This window comes from Simochromis diagramma, unplaced genomic scaffold (genome assembly GCF_900408965.1).
Source record: "Simochromis diagramma unplaced genomic scaffold, fSimDia1.1 OVJJ01000176.1, whole genome shotgun sequence".
Taxonomy (NCBI): Eukaryota; Metazoa; Chordata; class Actinopteri; order Cichliformes; family Cichlidae; genus Simochromis; species Simochromis diagramma.
The window spans coordinates 3911026-3930763 of record NW_024386892.1 but is presented as its reverse complement, the minus strand read 5'-3'; the positions used below and the strand labels follow the sequence as shown (position 1 = coordinate 3930763).

The window sequence follows — 19738 nt, the reverse complement described above, 5'->3', positions numbered from 1 at the left end:
TCTCGTCTTTGTTGCGTTTCCATATCTCAGCTTCGATTATCAAAGCTGTTCTTTGGACTCTGGTTGTCTTAGTTGATTATTTTGCCACCAGCCTAATGAAAGCCAGAAATCCATAAATGAAGATTTTACATCTGGTGCTGTGGATTTATTGTGTTTGCCTTGGTGGTATTACAACAGAAATGTTTCCAGTAACGTTTTTATCTAAATATTTATATAGAATATGTATATTCTGTATTTTTTTAAAGTATATAAAATAATATTTGAAATATGGAAAAATTGGACTCACTAAATAGTAAAACAATAATAATATTAATAACAATTGGGAAATACTCCCAAAAGATGTTTTTAGAGCAGATACTGTTGCACAGATTCACTTTGATACTTTCAGTTACCTGGATAAAACTGCATGTCAGAGCATTTTTCGATCATCAGCCCGCTGAGGCTGAAATTAAAAATACTAAAGTCTGATATGTAGCTTCATAATCATCTCTTCAAGCACTCAGCCTGTTGATTTATGAATAGTTAACCCCTTTAAGTAAATCCCATTTTTATGACCTTCCGGGGGGTAAAACAGGATTCTTGAAACTACCGGCTAAACGTTTTCCGTAACAGGAAGTGAAGGTTAGCGAAGATCAGAGATGGGCAGTTACTGTAATCTGATTACTTTTTTCAGGTAACGAGTAAAGTAAGGGATTACTATTGCAAAAACGGTAATTAGATTACCGTTACTTTCCCGTAGGAACGCTGCGTTACTGCGTTACTAAAACCGTGATTTTTTTTGCGAGAATGTCTCATGACAGTGACGTAAGCGAGTGCGACGTTCGTGACAACAGCTGTGTGCAGATCAACAATGGATCATATATCGAGTGCAGGAGAGAGTATGAGCGTGCAGCGTTTAAAGCGTGGAAGTACTGACCTTACTTTGAGTTTGATTCCATAAAAAGTGACAAAAACATTAGCGTCCATCGTGCGTGGGAAGAAAACTTCTTTTTACAGCGAAAAAAAAACCCCTAAACAAGCACCGAGTAGCTACGACGTAATGGATTCTTCCACTGACCGCTGCAGCACACCTGCACCAGGGTAAACCTCCGCCTACCCCACTCCTGCTTTACAGGTGAAAATAGAGCAACAGGACCGCTGAGTCTTTGACTTTATTTATTTTCTGCTGTGTTTTACTTGCATCTATTTGAAAGACTGAGTGTAAACACAAAAAATATTTTATTTATGTGCTGGAATGTGCAGAAAATAAGTTTAAATGTTAAACTAATTTCTTCCAGTCAGAGAATGTTGCAGATAATTTCAGTTTTGCTTGATGCATAAAGTTAAAAGATTAAAACTAATAAAACAAGTTTTAAAAAGAGACTTTTCCATTTGATTACATTTTGTATGATGGATTATGCAGAAAAAGCAGAATTGGGCTGAAAGATCTATCGCTTTATCACCTCTTCAGGTTGTAGATCGTGTTTTTAAAAAGTAACTAAGTAACTAAGTAATTAATTACTTTTGAAAATAAGTAATCTGTAAAGTAACGGGATTACTTTTTTGGGCAAGTAATCGGTAATTAGTTACTTATTACTTTTTTCAAGTAACTTGACCAACACTGGCGAACTTAATGGAAAACGCTGCAAAAGCACACAAAACACAACGGAAATAGGAAAAAACACAAGGGAAGTGTTTCTGGGGAGACAATAACCCGACGCACCAGTTGCAGGAACTCAAAACATGGTGGGTGTGTCTTATCAGGATTCATAAAATACTGATGATGGATTTTTGTGCTAATAGTTAGGCTAACACACTTACTGTTCATCTTTTCTTTCCTCACAAAATCGACGGATCCTCCACTTTTAAGTGTCTCTCAGTTCTCAGCATATTTTGGGTTATTGTCGCCCCAGAAACACTTCCCTTGTGCTTTTGGAAATCAGTTTTTTCCTTTTTCCGTTGTGTTTTGTGTGCTTTTGCAGCGTTTTTCTTATTGCTGGTGTTTTCTTTAGTTGCAGTCCGTTTGGCCTCTCAGGGCCACCGTAAGGTTGTCCTAAGATGGCACACTATCTCGTATCAGTTCAGTGACATAAATGCTAAAATGCAGATTTGATTTGAGTAAAACAACATTTTCTACTCTCTCAGCCTTTTTGCATTTCCTCATTTCTTATTTTAGCTTGCACATTATTTCTTTCTCTCAACAGGTGAAAAAAAAAATCCTCCCCTGAAGTGTTAATGGGTAAATGTGACACTGCAATCAACACATCAGTGCAGGATTTTTACGCCCTCGAGCACGAAATAAAGAGCAAAGTAAAACAATAGTATTCACCTCATCTAATGAGAACCACATGCACCTGCTTTGCTTTGCTAGCTAATATATTGAAAGTAAAAACTAACAAGTAGCTAATTTTATTTAATGTGAGTGCATTTCAATACATTTAAAAACACATTTTTCACTGTCAGTCTTTGAATATTTCAGTATATTTTCCAGTGTGTGTCACATGTATGTGCGCTGTGTAGCAGCACAGTGTAAAATGACAGTACAATGCAGATGTGATGCTGTAAGTCAGTCGAGTGTATTTAATCGTGTTTCTCTGCTTGCATGAAATTAAATGTCATGTTTTCACCTCTTGCAGGTTTTCTGTGGATGATACTCAGACTCTCTCAGGCGCTGTGTGCCTCACTTTTCCTCATTTATGTCTGTTTAAGCTCTGATTCACACGCACTGAGGTCACACGCTCGGTTTGGAGCACAAAAGAGCAGCGGGACGACGGACACGAGGTTAGATACACAGACAGACAGTCATTAAGACATTCCTCTGCACGCCGAAGCGCTCGCTCATCCCTCGGCCTCTTTCTTCTTTTGTATTTCAGCCACACACTCCTGAAGGCTGCTGGGAGAGGCACAGGAGGGCGTCTCTGTCTGGACCTGCGTCGCTATGGGTCTTCAGTCCAGCACTGCACAACAGCAGCAGCAGATTTGGAGGGCGTTTGGCTCGGTTCATCGGCTCTGAACGAGCGGCACCGCGGTGGCTCTGATTGGCTGGCTGGACATCCACTGAGCGCGACTTCAGGTGACGGAGAGGTTTAAGGTAAGACTCGTGTGTTCATACTGAGACAGCAGCTGTTGACTCTCAGCTCAGTCTGGCTGGTGGCTTCGGTGCTGTTATGCTGCTGAAACTTCTGAATTCTGATTGGTTGGAAGGTGTGGATTTAAATAACTGGAAACCTGTAATGGAGGCGATATTCTGCCAATATCAATCAGTGTGTTAGCAACAAACTGCAAGCAGAGACAGCCAGTCCTCAGCTAAGGAGAAGCTAGAGAGCTCAGGTTATTTCTGTAAACACCAGCAACAATCTAAGGAGGACAAACCAAACTGGACACCTCGATGGGTGATGTCACAGTGGTTCAGGCCATCCTTTATATACAGTGGATTAACTGTGCAGTTTGGTTCAGCTGGAAAGTTGAAAACAGATTGAAGGAGATTAAAAAGAAAAATTAAAATAAAAAGTTACAATTGTTTTTTTGTCAACAAAGCAAATGCATTTTTTCCAGTATCCAGCAGGGGGCGACTTCTCTGGCTGCAAAAACACGATTGTCTATGACAAAATTGATCTATGGACTCTATAAACACTTCCCTGATCATGTTTAATGAATATAAGATGAGTTTGTTTTGTAAATTATAATCCCAAACACCACTTTATTGACACTAAGAGCAAAACAGCAGCGTGTTTTTCAGGTAAGCTACTTTTGACCTGATGAAGTCAACATCTAAAAGTCCAGCTGAAGGCTTTTTAAGGAGGACTTTGTTTAACCAACATTTCTGTCTGTTTTACAATTTGTAATATGGCTCCAAACACCAGCTCATAATTATCACCACTGAAACTTAGGGTTTAGTCACACCAGAGTGAACACCAGAGCACAGTAACGTCCCCGTGATGACCAACAATCAGTGGTTGCATTCAGTGTTTTTGCTGTCAGAGACTGATTGGTAGAAAATGGTAGAAAAGCAACCGATCTGCAAACAGTCCAACAATCACTGTCAAATAATTACAGTCTGATTTATAAATGCAGGTTGTAAACAATCTAAGCTGGTCTGCATCGATTAACTCGGATCATCTATGACGTGTCTTTGCAGTAGGGGACTAAGCTGGATGCCAACTGGTTGTATTCTGGTTAAAGTCCTATAGTTAGTGGTTGGTCTTCGTCACTAAAGCACCCCTGTTTCTCCCTCGTGTGACTGCAGGATTAGCCGGGGCTTACATCTTGTTTTTCTTTCCACCAGTTTTAATAAATTAAACGTTAGCGTTCAAATGCTGAAATGCTCGTTTCAGTGGTGCTCAAGCGGGTTCTGGCAGCACTTCCAGCTACTAATAACTGGACTGTGATTAAATCTGTTGTATCAATTATTTGTGGTATTTTAAATAGCCGATATATTGGCTCACAAATGGAGTCATATTCTTTACCTGAGCCGAGCGTCAGCATCAGGTCACATGATGACGGCCTAAAGGCCTGTGCTAAGAGAGCAGGAAGCTAGCAGCTGGTTATTTAATGCAGCGGTCCCCAACCCCCGGGCCACGGACCAGTCGTTTGGTACTGGGCTGCGAGAATTGAAGCTCAGGTGTGAAATTTATGGTTTTCAGGGTTTTTATCGTTATTTTTTTTTTTATTGTTTTTATCGTTAACTCGGTTTCCCTGTTTTTTTTGGGTTTTTTTCCTGTGTGTTATTAATAAATATTTTTTTGGTACCGGTACTGGTTTTATTTGTAGCATTTATCCGCGACACCTTAAAGGTCAGTCTGTGAAAATATTGTCGGACATAAACTGGTCCGTGGCGCAAAAGAGGCTGGGGACGGCAGATTTAATGTATTGTGAAATATGTCGTTGGTGAGTCCTGAGTGAGCGGACACCAGCTTTCCCGGCTCATCGGCCTGTTTGTTGGCTTTGCCTGTGAATCTAAGCTCGCGTCCAGGTGTTTGATGAAACTGCCGCCATTACAGCCTCTACAGAGCTGCTGGGTTTGTGTGGTTTGTTGGTTTGCTGGCAAAGTGGTTTATTTACTTGTATTACACTTTTCTTTTCAGTTCCCAGCCACCAGATGAGTGTAATTTGTTTTTGAACACCACAATTAGATAGAAAAACCATGCATAACTAATGTTTCACAGAATAATGCATAACGCTCTTATCATATTATAAATAACTCATACTGCCAACCATACAGCCCCCCCATCCCCAAAATGAAACACCTTTCAACTGCAACAATTTTCCAACCCCCGCATCATTTTTAAATCTAATTGTTTTATGTTAATTTTGTGCAGTCACATCTTTTCAGGCCCTGTCTGTGTGTTTCTCCCTCACCCTTTAAAAATCAAAAACGATGCGAGGCCGCGACTTTAAACACGTCGACTTCAAGTCAAACGAAGGTCAGCAGGATGGCATCGTAAACTCTTTTCATGGTGTCGTAGATTTAAATGTCAGGGACAAGGAAGTGAAAGTAACTTAGAGCAACCCCAATTATGAATGATTAAAAAACTTAAAAATTGACAAAGAAACCAAACCTGCAGAAACAAATCAGGGGATCCAAACAGTGGGAGCTCTGAGGAGGCCGACAACAGGAGTTAAAACCTCAAACAGGCTCAAAACTCAATTATATCACAAAAACTCAGCGCAGTAACACAAACCTGGCACCGTGTCATCTTGTGTATCTAGCCGTCGAGTTCATTAGTTCATATCCCCCCCTGCAGCCGCTCGGGCCCATCGGGATGGTCTTCACTGTGAGAGCCACGGATCCAGACCCGGCCGCCCAACACTCCCATCCGGCCTTTTAAAAACACCTTTTTCCATTTTAGGAGTAGGACCAGAGTTAGCGTGCAGTCAGGGTTTTCAGTCTTCTTTATTTTGTTCATTTTGTTTATATTGTTTAATTTTCTTTGTCGTTTAATGTATGAGATTTATCTGTTTTTTACTGGAGAGCACTTTGGTCACTGGTGTTATTTTTGCTCTATAAGTAAAGTTGGATTTTTAGAGTGAACTTTTTACACTAATGCAAAATTATGTTTTAAGTCATTTTATTAATCTTGCCCACATGAGGTCACACTGGACTCGTGTTTCTCATGATGACAGATGAATTGACAGCTGTGACATGTTGTGATTTGGTGCTGTGTGAATGAAACCGAATTGAATCCATTTAATTAAATGTTTGTGTTTGCATCCTGCAGTGTAAGGAACTGTCCCACTATTGCATGTTAAAGCATATCTCAGCATTACAAGTATGATCGATTTCACACCACAATGGACTTTTCTCAGGTTATAAACGTGTTATAAACGTGTAAACAGTGTTGAAGCTGCGTCAAAAGTGTTGCTGGGGTTTGATCGCTTAAGCGAGCCAGAGCTTTGGGCTTACTCCAACACAAAACTGTGGTCTTAAAATGTGTCGCATCAAATTGATAAATAACTGAAAGTATATTGAATTTTTTAGATGTGGCATTAGATTTTTTTAAGCCACACAGGAAAAAGAGGAGCCTGGACCTCGAACTAACGTGGACGGCATCACGAGGGTTTCAGTCCTGCTCTGTTTAGGCTTTTTTCATGAACGCAGCTTTTCAAACTCACGTGACTTGACGCTGTTGTCATTGGTTAGTGATTCTAAAAATATTTGCAGCAGTTTATGACCTACGGCTCATACAAACACAACCGAGAGCGTAAACTGGATGTAGAAACGGAGAGCTAGTTTTCTGTGATATTCACAACACATTTCACCTGAATAACTGTGCGAATTAGATGTAATATTTATCTTTTGATTACCAATAAAATCAATGTTACTGGATATTTAATTATGAACAAATATTCTAAAAATCTAAGATCAAATAAAAGCACATTAATACATTTAGAAGCACCAAACATTTAAGAGTCGTAGTTCCTAAATTTTAAGGCTTTTTGTCAATTTTCCACCAATAATTCATTAAGTTGACCTTAAAGAGCTAAATGGATGTAAGCTACATTTTTTTATGGATCGTAGACACGACCCCACTCCACACCCCCACTGAGTTTTATCAGCATAAAGTCAAAACTTGAAAATGAGCTGTGGTGTTTACAGAGGGACACGAATGCACACGAACGCTACCAAAAACAGAACCTACTGATGATAACGATTTCAACAAAGGATTTAACGAACGTGCAGAACAAATTTTACCAAGAATGGTAATTTTACTCTTTCTCAGTGTAAGCATGCACGTCTTTATTAAAAAGAGCAAAAAATAATAGAACTTGTATTTTATTTACAAAACAGGAGCAATAACTGATGTATTCTTCATTAAAGAGAAAAAATAGGAGTGACTGGAAATGAAAATGTGATTTCTATAACACATTTTCTTACACTTAAACAAAAGAGAAACAAAGACATGACCACACGAGCTGTTAATATAGACAAACTTAATGAATTATTGATTAACAGAACATTAAAGCATACACTACTGAACACGGATATGCACCCAGAGGAATTAAAGATAGGATAGGAAAGCCTGAATAATGCATTGGGATATGGAAACAGTTGTGATGGATCTGAGGTCTACTCTAAGCCAGACTGGATCTAATCCTGGATCTGAGACCCCCCCCGACCCGTTCACCCTGCCCACAGTGTGGCAGGTGACTCGTGTGCAGGATACAGGTCTGGTATTCAGCATGTGACAGACAAATATACTGTATTTTACCCCAGCTCAGTCTCTATGTGAATAATATAAACATGCATTGCTACACTCATTTATTCCCTTAAATCCATGAAGCTGTTTGGCACAGTAAACTCTGCATAACTGAATAATATAGCAAAAATAACTTCCCGCCGGCTTCACTTATCTATAGTATTTCATTCTTTATCGGTGCTCCATCACTGCTCCAGATCGCCACTGAGGCACATGATCCGTGGTTGAGCGTGTCCGAAGGAGGCCGACTGCTGCTGCGGTGTTGAAGTTAAAGAAGCGCTGACTTGGAAATACTGGACACCATCAGAATGTAGGAAAAAAGACTAGAACCTCAATGCAGTCCCACATAAGACGGGACAGCGGGACAGGTTTGTGCTGTTCTATGTTAAAGCAGATGCTACAAGTTTGATGGTTTGGACGGAGCTGCTTTGCAGGCAGGAGAGTTTCAAAGTCTGTGTAATTTATCTGAACATACTCTTTGTTATCTGCAGCCTATCTGTAGACGCTAAATCTAGAAATCTATTCACAGACAAGAGCAGAAGCATGTGGATGATAAAACAAACATAACCACGTATCCCGTCAAACTTAAAGAACACAAACTCTTCCTAATATTCAATTTAATTCACTTAAATTTATATAGAGCCAAAACACAACAGCAGTCACATCAAAGTGGTTTATAATGTAAACTAAAGAGCCTACAGTATCCTTATGGGAACCAACTTATTAATTAATGTCCTCTTTAATGCACATTTGTTTTTGGTCTATCTTTTGAGCTGCCCCGTTGTCGAGGACACGTCCTGGGCTTTCTGGATATCTGGTGTGTTTGAGTGACCTCTTTTAGCTCCAAAAAGGAAGGAAATCACAAAAAAAACTTTCCCTCCATTCTCAGGAGGAGACGTCTGAAGTTAGGCAAACTACTTTTAAGTCTCTTCGCTGTGTTTTAAGTTTGTTACGTTCATATTTTCTGATACTGATCGTCGTTTTCCTGTTACTGAAACACATCTGGATCCCTTTCCAGTGTTACTGACACTGGGATGCAAACATGGATCGGATATGTGGACCAGTATAACTCAGAGTTCTTCTGCAGTCTCCTGTTTGGTTTAGCGTGTGGATAGTTGATGGCATCATCAGCGTACGTCTGTGAAGTTGTAGCAGGTCGTTCGCTTTAATTCAGGTTGCTAACATACAGAGTAAATAGCACAGGACCAAATATGTCAGCATACTGGTCCATGTGTGAACGAGCTGCTGTGGGAACTGTTCAGTTGGGGTCCATGAGGGGGCAGTAGAGTCCCTCCTGGACCACCGGATGGTCTGAGGTTGTTTGTGCCGGTGTGTTTGGGAGAGTCTAAAACGTGGAGGTGGAAGGGAAATGAAAGCAGAAGAGCCATGTGCTGGTTGTTGTTGTTGTATGAGGTGTTGGATAAGGAGATCTGACCTTAAATCTGGATCACAAAATGGAAATAACAGGAAGTTTCATGGGATTAAAACCGAGCTGAGGTCGTTCAGCAACAGACAAAACACATGTGAGTGCAGGTTTGCTTTTCAGACTTCACTGTAATGAGATTACAGGAGCTCTGCAGTCTCTAAATATTGTTGCATGTTATTATTTCAGTCCGATTCTGGAGGTGAAAGATTAACAGCAGTTATTGTATTTTTAAAATCAGTGATCCCTTTACTCCCAAACACACGATCGCTCGTGTAGGTTTAAATCTCGTTTTCAGGGGCCGACCTCGTTCAGTGACCCCAAGGAGGAATTGGATGTTGTTTACATCCTCGATTACATCTGTAAGGTCAGGATTAATCTACACGTTTCTGTTTTGTAGGAGCGGGCATGAAAAATAAAACGTCTCCTTCATTTATTCAAACACACCAAACTCTGTACAAACAGTTCAGCTATGACTCAAACACACTGCAAGTATCTGTGAAAAGCATTCAGCTGCCAGTTTATTAGGCACACTATTCTGTGATACATTACACCTTTATTACAGTTATATGATCAGTGTCCCTGATAGTGTCATACAAAGGGGTTGTATGACCTTTTGTGACACCAACACACTATGCTAATATTTTAAACTTGATGTACAAGACATAAAAATAATCAACTTTGTGGTCGTGGTAAGAAACTGTTTGAAAGTTGAGAGAAAGTTTAAGAAAGAAGAAGACAGAAAAGATGTTGAACTGTCAAAAATACCTCAGAGTCGGGTTGCAAAGAAATCCAACATTTGGTTAACATTGTTTGTTTTTGGTGAAATTTAGCAGTGAAAAGGGGAACGTAGAAAATTTTATGAGGTTATTGTTCTTGTATCGAGCTGTTTCTGTTATTTTGTCCATCCCGTTAATTCCTAAATAATAATAATAATTAATAATAATTATCGTATAATTACATTTTAATTTTACTTCATCTGTAATACCCATAACAGCTGAACTTTATTTTAACAACTTAGTTGGAAAAGTGCAAACGATTGATATAAAAACCAGATGTTTTACTCCATACGTGACTGACAGTTTTAAAGTGTTTGTTCTGCTGCATAATTACTACGTACATACAAAGTACAAATACTTTGCTGAAAGTACTTGAACACTTTTCTACACTAACAAAGTTCCAGACTTGTAATCAACTATTTTTACTTTTGAACGGTTCCTTACTGTATAGTTCAGAACAATTCAAAGCAAAACGTTTGTACGTTATCAAAATGAATTATTGTAAATGTAAACGAATAAAAATAATTTAAATACTTACAAATATTTTAAACTAAACTTTGATCGCATATATTTATGCTATATTCTATGTTACTTGCACCGACCTGTTTTAATCTTAAATGTTGTGAAGTGGCCAAAATCATTAGAATCATTCATGTTAAGGTAGGTTTGTGTGTGTGTGCGTTTTGTTGCACTACCACATGTTACAAATACAGAAAGGTTTAACGTCTCCCTCTGTCCTATTACGTGACAGATTTTGTACAATAATCTCAGATTTTAAGGGAAATTCTTCTTCACGTTCTTCTACATTTGAGTTTACTGTGCTGAGGAAAAATCCTCCCGTACATGTGAACACAGCCTCTGTGTCACAGTCAGTGGTGGCAATCAGTAACGGAGCAACACAGTTTTAAAGTACACTCACAGTGGGTGCATACAGTGCACATTTTGTGTATCAGTACTCGAAAGAAGGTCTTAGTGCAGCAGGCTAGTGAGAAAGAACCAAATGTTAAAGGCTGGTGTAGAGTACCGTACGCGGTACATCCAGACTCAGACCAGTTCATAAAGTTTGGGGGCCATACTGGTGCCTATTGGCATCCGTCAGCATTGTCATGTAAGAAAGTGTTTGTGGGGATTTATCTATTTATTTTAGCAGGTTTCAGATTTGCATTTTTTTTACTGCTTGTAATGTAAACTCTCAGGAATATAAACTGAAACAACTTTATCATGTTTTAAGTTTAGACATAAATACACGTAAAAATGATTTTTCATTTAAATTGTTTGAAACTATTAATTTTTTATGTTTTATTGTAGAAGTACTTTTAATATTTATACAGTATAAATAAATTATAGGTTTTATTTATTCACAAAATACCTCTTATTAAACTATAATTAGAGATGTCAGCTGTAAGATCATAATATTCAATTCAGTTTTTTTAAAATATTGAGGCTCTTTATATTTTGAAGGTAGACCCTACAGTAATACATACAATAATATCATGCATGGAAGTGGACGGTAATTATTAAAAGCACAGCGTGTGTTCGTACTGGGCAGCTCCCAGTGTGGATGTGCAGCAGAGTGGAAACCAGCTCTGAGCTCTTCTCTGCAAACACAAAGAACACGAAGTCTGACATACAACCAGGCGGCAGCTTCTGTGCTCCAGGTTCCAGCAACGCTTGTTCTCTGCATCCAGAGGGCAGCGTGGGTCATTCAAGACGTGGACGGAGCAGGCTTTGGCCCATTTTAGGTACAAATACTTAGATTAATTAATAAATCATTAAATAAGAAATAAACGAGATGAGGAAGAACATGATGTTTTGAAAAAAAAAATCAGCATTTGTTAACCTTGAATATTTTGTGATGGAAGTGTGGTGGGTTTAAAAAAAAAGGTGATAGAGCTGCGTTTGTTGATCCATCTGTCCAAAATTACACTTTACAATAAAATAAATTTTCTTTTAGTATTTTTTAAACTTTAAAATCAGAGCATACACTTTTATGTTTGTGAACAAAGGAATTCCCAATATTTGGGGATAGATTAGCGTTTCCTACCTGGGTGATTGAATGATGAGACAATAGATCACACAAATAAGAAACGGTTCCCTCAAACTTGTATCTATACAAAACGGAGAACAGCACTGAAGGACGGGACCGTGTCCGTGCACGTGTTGTTAGTGGGAGGGCCGGCGTGGCCGAAGCGAAGTTCTCGTAAAGCATTCAGAGCATTGTGAGACTTAAGTAAGCCTGTGAAACCAGAATGATCTCTGGATCCAGTTTCATCTGAGATATTTTCACGGGAAAACTTAATTATTCCAGTTTTTCTCATTTTCTAAAACCAAAGCAGATTAGGACCTGGCTCACAGATAAACCGTGCAGGTCACAGACGGTGACGGTGTTTGTACTCTGTCATATCCTGTTTCCACTTTCCCCTAAACCAGCACTTTACTATGTTAGCTCTCACTTCAGCTCCGTATTACCTCGGAGTTTCAGTGTGGATGTATCCAGAGTTCAGATAAACTTCCCGTTCACACTCACAAGTCTTAACTTTCTGAACTAGAGCCGGTTGATCCCTCGGAAAGTTCCCACAATGTAGATCAGGAGAGACGGGATGAAAGTAGTTTCCCAAAAGGGACACGCCTGATCACTGTACACCTCAGCAAATATATAGTAATAATATAAATATATTAAAAAATAAATGTGACAAATGGATTTCTGACATTTGCGTCTGTAGTTACCTTTGTGTTATTTTATTTTATATCTATAAATTAATTTTATTTGCATTTCTGCTTTTAATTCAGTGTCACACCTGTTATATTCTAATATAAACCAGCTGAAAATTGTTACTGTGTTAAATGTTAGAATTGTTTATATATAATTAATTTATATTAGAGTTCAAAATCTTTGAATCTTGTGTAATTTTGCCCACGTTAACATTATTTTTAAAGTTTCTGTATTTGTAGTTTTGGTCATCTGTAGCCTCACAGCTGTTATATTTACCTTTGTTTATGATTGATGATTGATTAAAGCAGTGGACAGATTTAAAATTTGAAATCTTTCTTGCCCCTGTCGACCAGCAAGCGTTTGAGAACCACGCAGACGTCGAGCAGAGCTCCTGACGTAATCTGGATTTCTTCTGCCCGACACGAAACTGCACAGCGTGACTGAAACCTGAACATTTTATTCATTTCATATCAGAAACAACTAAATAAATAAAGTTGCTGTAATCAGAAGCAAAACACTTCACGGTGGTACCAGTGTCACCCGGCAGAGGGTCGCAGTGCGTCTCCCAGCTCATACTGGGCGAGGGGCGGGGCACATCCTAGGCTACATGTGATGATGTCACTGTGCCCGCCCACACCCTGTGATTGGCAGGTGCTCTACAGGAAGTGTGGATGGCTGAACAGTACTTTAATGTTGACATAACCTGACACGAGTTTATACAACAACACGGGGTCAAAAACACGATGAGACGTCGCGCTAAACGTGAGGCTTCAGCTCCCAACAGGAAGTTCCTCTTTTTAACGGCGGCTCGCCTGTCTGTGAGTGTGGACACGACACTGTGAACACGACACTGTGAACACAACCGCACAAATCCTGCTTGTTAACAGTTATTACCAAAACATCGATTAGCCGCACCACGTTTTCACTAAATTTAGGAAAGTTAATTTCACTATTGCACTTATTGTCCATCATTTACACTTAAATATCGCAAACATAAAGGAGCACTGATTTATTCACCGATGTCTGATCAACGTTCGGCCACATCTATGCATCATAAACCTGCTGCAGGTTATTATTTTTCCTTTAATCCTGCACAAACCAAGTGAAGTATTACTGCAGTAATAAATGAAAGGCTGTAATAATGCATGTAAGAATCAAAGTGATTGAAAAATCTCATTTTTCCCACACAAAAGTAAAGAAGCATCCAGAAAGAGTTCTTTGATAATGAAACCTCAATAAAACAACGATCGTCTGCTTCTATTACAGGTAACAAATATATGCTGTGTAAAATACATACATTATATCATTTCTTTATCCAACTTTTTTATCAATATTAAAACACACTGAGCTGCATAAAAACTCCAGAAGTGCTGATTTTATTTGAATGAGGTGTAACTGTATATTTTTAATTATTATTACCAGAGAAGTTTTTTTTACTCTATAATTATTTCTTAATAACTCGTCTGGATTGTTTTTAAAACTCACGTGACCTGGAAATATTTTACACATTTTGTGTTTTTTCTATTTTACCTCCAGAGATGAAACGCTTCATTAAAACACACAAATATATACATATATATACATATTAAATAATACATTTATTTAATATCCTGTTCTATTCTTTTTTATTTCAACTTTTTTTTAGTGTCTTTACCTTGTTCTGCTAAAATAAAATCCAACGCTCAGTAACGGAATAAAAATTCCTAATTTTAAATTTCTTACACTTTCCGTATTTCTTTTACATCTTTGAAGTATTCACACACAAACACTCTGATGTCCTGACTTGGTTTGGAATCAAAGCCGTAACGGTTTAAAAGCAGAAATATGAAATCGCTGCACTGTTGACGGTAAATTCAAAGTGCGACATTTAAAACGATGGATTCAACCTTAGCTCTCAGAGTTTTACATTCATGCTGTCCTTTAATTAAAGCTAGGTTGATCTACGTTATTTCGAGACGTTTTGGACACAGACGATCACCAGGACGCTGCTCTGCAGTCGAGTAAATTCCATGTAATTGTAGGAAAACGTTGAATAAAGTGAGAAGAGGAACGTAATCTCGACTCAAACGGGACGATTTTATCTCCACTTTCAGGATTTTTCAGCGTCGTGAAACTGCGACGGCGGCTCGCACGCTTTCTGTAGGTTTTTATATTTTATTGCATCAAGAAAGCCCAAACAGCCGTGATGTTAATTCCCTTTGAGAGGATCACACAGAGTTACTCCACTGTGAGAGGCTAAAACGAAGACTGTGAGTGGAAACGACTTCTTTTAACAAGACGACCACGACCCTGAACGCACCTCACAAAAGCTGGATCGGCTCGGGCTCGACGGCAGAAGGACCGGAGGAGGAAAAATGTTCTTTTTGCAGCAAAAACCAGGAGGCTCGAGCGTCGCCTCCCTCCTGCAGCACTACAGTGGCACCAAAGCACTCCCGGCCAGCGCCGCCATTTTGTGTCCGCAAACCGTTTTCGGTTGCAGTTGATCTGTTTGGAAAACTTTTGCAGACTGGAAGGCAGCTCCTTGTTTTCACCGCCGCCTTCGCTTCCCTCCGTGTGCGAGCGGGCGACACCTGCACAAAAACAAACCCCGGAGTGCGTGGGAGTGTGTGTGTGTGTGTGTGAACCCCACACCCTCTCGCGCCATTAACCCCCGACAGCCTCGCTTTTCCCCCAACACACCCAGTGACCTCTGTGTTGATGCATCGGCCATCTTGTTCCATTACAATGTAGTGTAAATGTGTGTGTGTGTGTGTGTGCGTGCACTGTGGCGGGGCGTGCAGACGCTTCTTTCATTGTCTGGCTCGGTTCATTACCAGTCCGTTGGTGGTCAGCACTTCACTGATCATTAACGGCTGTACAGCTGGACGCTGGCAGCGAGCCATAAGTCTGTGTGTGTGTGTGTGTGTGTGTCTGTGTGTGTGTGTGTGTGTGTGTGTCTGTGTGTGTGTGTGTGTCTGTGTGTGTGTCTGTGTGTGTCTGTGTGTGTGCATTAGGGCGTATTATGTGTTTAAAATGTTGAGTTCACACATTTGAATGTTTATCACTGCACAAATGGTAACAGCGAGCTCTTAAAGTTCAAGACAAGTTTGATCAAAGCTTTTCAACGTGGCTGAAATGTAACGCAGCAGCAACAACGCCTCGTCCCTCTGGGATCTACGGAGACGCAGCTTCGTGTGCACATCAGTCAGCATCTGGTTTTAGACACCTACACTTGGAACCGCTGTAGCAGTCCAGCCAGGCTGATCGCCGAGGCCTCAGTCTGTACCGCTTCCTCAAAGGTGCCGGCGTGGCTGATGGGTGTCTGCAGAGCCGTGTGTGCTGTGGCTCTGTGCTGGATGTCAAAGGTGACAGCGATCACTCCCGTTACGTGTGAATGAACAGGCTTGTTGCCGTTAACGGGTCGTTTTAACCCAAACCACAAATCTCCCCGATCTTTCACCGAGTCGTTTTTACAACATCAGCATGACCATCGAGTGGAAGGCGGAGCAAAAAAGAAAAAACGTGCAAACTCAGCAGAACTCTTACCTGTGGAAACAAAGTCCCTGCGACTCCTCCGACCTCCACGATGTCTCCCCGCAGCAGAGAGAAGTGCCTCCATCCATCCCTGCCCTGTGACGGAGGTGCAGAAGCATCAAAAGCACAGCTGGCACATCAGGAAGCAGCTCAAGTGCAAAGATGTTTTTCTTCTCTATTTGACTTTGCCTGATTTTATTATTACTTTTATTATTCATTCATTTTTCTACCGTGCATGCTTAGTCACCTGCGTCCGTCGTGGACGGTGGATGTAGCCACCGTGACTTCACCGACTAACGACTGTGACGCGTGCTGACAAATCGTGAGCGAATAATAGAAACCCTCCTTTCTGATGCTTGTAACGGACCGTGATCAGCATGGAGCCACACTGCTGCTCGCTCAGCTTCACGGCGCGGCTCATCAGCTTCATCACCAGCACACTTCTCTTCATCGTCCCCTCGCTCTCCAGGATTGTGTTAAAAAGCTCTGTGCGCGCTCTCCTCCGCAGCTGCCTTTAACACGACTGTTGCAAAATTGAAATGCAACTGTATTCATAGTAAACAAGTGTTGATATCTGAGCGTCTCCTACACCGGACGAGGTTCTCGTGCTTTTAACTCTTTAAATAAGAGACCGTAAAAACTCGTTGGGCCTTTCCGGCTCTGTTCACAGTCAGCTCGTCTTCAAGCTCAGCTTTTTAAAGCTCACGGCCTCACCGAACGCCGATCATCTCGTTGGTCACATTCTCTCAGCTGAAGTTTGGTCTGTTCTCATCCCCCACCTGGCCTGTGTCTGTCAGCTGGCCCGACTTCTCCTCCAAACATGGCTGAGATTTCGTTTTCTTTTCTTCCAGCAGAGCTGAAGGTTTTCGTTTTTTAGGAATCCTCCAGTTGGATCGTCTGTAGTTAACTTCCTCCTAACTTGGCAGTCGTTGTAAATTTTAGTTTACATGGGTGTCGCTTTATTCTAACACCTGGGAGGACTAAGTGTTTCAAACTGGTTCCCAGTTAGTTTTGAGGACATGAAAAAAGAACCTGGCCCCATAAACAGTTAAGAAGACAGGATTTAACGAGCGGATGACTGTCAACCCTGCGACCATGAGCGCCGCGCTCACTTTAGCTGTATTATGTGTATTTGTGTTTATTTTTAGCCGTGTGGTTCACTGTTTCTGCCCCCAGGACTCATCTGCTGTGTCCCGGCCTGCAGTTTGGATAAGACATGCTGTGTGTCATCACGCCCACGTCTGTGTGCGTTTTTGTAGAATCTGAGACGCTGTAGTAAAAAAATGTGACTTCATACACGTTTGTCTGCTTGACTGCATGTCTGTGTGTGTGTGTGCGTGTGTGTGTGCGTGTGTGTGTGTGTCTGCGTGTGTGTAAATGTTGCACATAAATGAGCAATTTTGTGTGTTTTCCTGAGGGCTGGGGTAGAGAACATCTGCAAGTTTCTGTGTGTTTTACAGTACAACACACACACACACACTTGTGTGTCCATTATTGCAGTTTGACAGCACGCTCATATCTCCTGTTTAATTGATTGATTGGTTTTATTAAGCACATCAAAACACATTTATTGAAACCACATAACTGCAGTCTGATATTAGATCAGCGTTACAGCCTCGATCTCAGCAGCTGCTGCATGCTCTCCATCACCAGCAGCCTGATGCTCTCATATGCAGGGTGCATCCTGCACAGGTGTGCAGCAGGTCAAAACGATGAATATCTTATTTAAGCGCTGTTGTTTATGTCTAATATTCCTCGGGTGCTGAGCCCCGACAGGGGGCAACTTAGGCGTGGTGGGTCGCCGGGCTTACAGTATGCTGGCGGGAAACCCTCTGAGCTTAAAGATAACGTCAGGCCATCTGTCCCAAAGTTTAACTTGTACTGTAAACGCAGAGGTCTCGTCTAAGCCATGGCTCACTATCATGGAAAACACAGACAGCAAACGTGAGCTGCAGGCGGCCGTGCTGGCTGCTGAGCCGGGGCTGAAGCTGCTTTAAACGAACACATTTTATTAGTTTAGCATCAGGTCACAGTCAGCGTCATCCGCGGGTGTTCTGTCGTGTGAGGAAAACGTCCAGCGTCACAGGAAGAAACAGCGTACTGTATGTAAAAGATGGATGTAGCGTCTGCGGGTTCTGAAGTGCATGAAACCTGTATTCTGTCCAATGGCCAGCAGGAGGCGACTTCTCCAATTGTTCTTCACGCTCAATAAACATGAAGCAATAATTCTGAGTAAAATGCAACTGAAATATATAAAATCCAAAGTTTATTGATTCACATAATGAATCATTCAGGAATGTGTTTGGTGTACGCTGAACGTGTGTAAGCCATTACATTTAATGTGAACAGATATGACATTTTAAATTGTGCTTAAAGAACTAAACACACAGAAAACTTGCAGTAATCACATTTCAGTCAACAGTTTTTTTTGAGTGATTGGGGAAATTATCCCGACGGATTTAAACTTCAGTAAAAACTTTTCTTGTTATTTTGTGCACTCGGTCAGTGCTGTCATGTCTTTTTTATTATTATAAAATGTGAATAAATTTAAGTTTAGGTTATGAACCTGAACTTCAGTAATCGAGCTCTACATTTAACTTTTCAGCTCAGTAGGTAGATCGCTCGCCCCGTAATCGGAACGTCAGGGGTTCAAATCCACTGAACAGCTACCCTGAGGTACCCCTGAGCAAGGCACCGTCCCTAAGCACTGCTCCCTGCCTCACTGAGTGAGTGGGTTAAATGCAGAGAGTAGTTTCCCTACAGGGGATCAATGAAGTACACGAAAACAAAAAAGTATTTCAACATTATTGTTGACATATTAATTCTGTAAGTGCAGAATAAAAATAAACAACCAAAAATATTATTGCTGTAAAAGCAGCAACAATAAAAGCTCCGAGATACTCAGTGGCGTGTCTAGAAAAGTTTTGTTGGGGGGGGCCAGGTAGGGGCACAGATTTGGAGAAGGGTGGCAGATAATGTTAAAAAAAATCTACCAACCGTTAAGTATAATTCAATAACCCTGTAAACCTAATAACCGAATGTGCTTTTAACTCTTATTAGAATGAGATTTTAACCACTACGGTGCAAAGTTTTTAGATACTGCGTTGATAAAGTACAAGAGATACAATCAGTCAGTGTTTACTCAGCATTCAAGGACAGAAATATTTGCATAGTATTTTTACTGACATGTAGTGCACATATGTTTTGGGTGAAAACATGTTTGAATATTAAAATACGAACATTTGTAACATACAATTGGCAAATTAGCCGATGCAAAACTTTATCTGCCTGTTAATTAAAAAAAGAAGATAATCTTCTCACAAACTGGTGTTTGATTTTGAAACAGGAAAAAAGTTGGGAAACAAATGAAAAGACTAATACTTGAATAAAACCTGAAAGCAAGTAAATACTTTCTATGCTGCCTTATGGTAAACTTTGGTAATATTGATAAAGAACAACACTGGCTGATGATGAAATACAGTCAGCTGGCACGGTGACACTGCCAGTATTAACCTGCAGGGCTGGACTGGGACAGAAAATCGGGCATTTTGACTAAAGACGGGCCCACCAGGTAGTAAAGCCATAAAGCCTTTGAATGAAAACAGACGCTGTGGTGACAGTGATGTACAGTCTT

At 40.4% G+C, this 19738-nt stretch overlaps 1 long non-coding RNA gene across 2 annotated transcripts in view; it reads left to right on the top strand.

Annotated features, from left to right (window-relative positions):
• The first annotated feature begins 1603 nt into the window (after window positions 1-1603).
• Window positions 1604-19738, top strand: part of LOC120734888 — a 29812-nt gene continuing 11677 nt past the window's right edge. Inside the window, exons 1-3 of one of the 2 annotated variants that reach the window (XR_005696129.1) lie at window positions 1604-2289; window positions 2616-2760; window positions 2853-3070. This is a non-coding gene — a long non-coding RNA (uncharacterized LOC120734888). Of the gene's footprint in view, window positions 2761-2852; window positions 3071-19738 lie in introns of both variants that reach the window. The other variant, XR_005696128.1, reaches the window with a different exon arrangement.